The sequence below is a fragment of the Diaphorina citri genome, unplaced genomic scaffold (genome assembly GCF_000475195.1).
Source record: "Diaphorina citri unplaced genomic scaffold, Diaci psyllid genome assembly version 1.1 scaffold3234, whole genome shotgun sequence".
Taxonomy (NCBI): domain Eukaryota; kingdom Metazoa; phylum Arthropoda; class Insecta; order Hemiptera; family Psyllidae; genus Diaphorina; species Diaphorina citri.
Genome location: NW_007380645.1, coordinates 18,277 through 19,880, shown reverse-complemented (window position 1 = coordinate 19,880; position 1,604 = coordinate 18,277). Strand labels below are relative to the sequence as shown.

The following is a 1,604-nucleotide window of genomic DNA, read 5'->3' as shown; positions in this document are numbered from 1 at the left end:
GTACTTTGTACTTCTTGACAGGGAGAATACGAATCTCTTATTACAAGTAGATAATAAAGATGGAACGCTCTTGTAGGACTTTCTAAATTAGGGCTAGTGGGCTTAGTTGCCAGGCCCTAAACTGTTTGAGAACTTCTTCGAGTTACCTCCGTTCTATCTTGTTTCTCCAAATGAGCGTTACTCAAACTATGGGTTCCCCGAAAAGGGTGGGTGTGGCCCAGAAATGGACCCAACCCCCTCTCGCTTTTATTTTACCACCTCGCTTCCTGGTGACACTCCTTGAAGTCCTGCTCTACTCCTACAGCAGCCACAGAATCCTCCGGAGCGACAAAGGAGTAATCAGGTACACAATTCAAAACAACACTTCAAACTTCTAATTTTTTAAATTTACAAATTTATTTACACTAGAAAACGTTCGTATGAGATTTAGACTCACAGACGTAAGTAGCTGCACTTGGGCTTTAACTTATAAGGAAAGTTTGATAACTAATTTTGTTTTGTTCTAAAACACAACAGTTTTAGGTTCCCCTATCTGTTTGAGAACCGCTGCCCACACGGAAAGGTAACACAGCAGGTACTCTTTCCGTCACCAAACAGATATTACAACAATCAATAGATTGACAAAATTATAAAATTATCACAAGTTATGATAAAACAAGGAAAAGTTTATCAAATACACGGGTACCAAAAGTTGTAAACCAAGTACTGGTACAATAGCACTAGAAACAAACAGTCAGAATGACCACTGCGTTGCGTATTTTCTTCAACACCTTATAGATGCGAGAGATAGGTCTATTAGGTACTCACGATACGTTGATATTCCAATAAACAAAATGCACTTTTTAATTTAGTAATTACTTTTTAATTCAATAATCACTCTTAAACAATACACTTTTAAATCACACTGATTTTACCAGTTTAATCACCAGATGTTCCTCTTTAAAAAGACATACAGTTCTTAATTTTTAAGACTGATTAACCCATTGTATAAATTATTTAAAAATTTTGTAAAAACCACTCGACATGAATAGCGTCGCTCGCTTCTCGCCCTTTTCTCCCTCTACAAGAGGCAGGTGGTACAAATTGCTCGGATACAAGATGTCTCATCAGACGAAGACCATCCTCGGCGTTGCTTAACTTCAGTGCTCTGTGGTAAATCCGGTACACCGTATGGCCGCTGGCCCTGGCTGTCTGTTGCTTTCATTAAAGAATTTATACTATCTATCGTACCTACGATAGAATATGATTAGAAAACTTGAAGTACAAGTCGAGTAAGTGGGGTAAGTTTTGTTGGAAAATTTGAATTTTGATGAGAGCAGAAATAGATTAAAGGTGGTAACAAACCTGATAATTCTAGCTAGCTAATATAGTCGATCAAAAGTTATTAAAAAAATAAAAATAAAAACATTTTTTTAGCCCGTCCTTCCTTTATTATTACGATAGTAACAAAAAAAGGTATATTGTATTCGCTTCGGTGTCTTCAGCAGGTATAGTGGACGGGCTATTGTATTCGCTTCGGTGTCTTCAGTCTGTCTGTCTGTCTGACCCCATAGATTCTATGGGGTCAGGTTTGGATAAGTCCTTCTATGGCATAGAAGGACTTA

The 1,604-nt window shown here is 37.6% G+C and overlaps 1 long non-coding RNA gene across 1 annotated transcript; it reads right to left on the bottom strand.

Moving 5' to 3' along the window:
• Positions 1–524: 524 nt before the first annotated feature.
• LOC113471901 lies at positions 525–1,109 on the bottom strand. Its single transcript, XR_003394426.1, has 2 exons — positions 808–1,109; positions 525–579 (listed from the first exon to the last, which is right to left on the bottom strand). It is a non-coding gene; the product is annotated as an uncharacterized LOC113471901 (long non-coding RNA).
• Between the last annotated feature and the right edge of the window lie 495 nt (positions 1,110–1,604).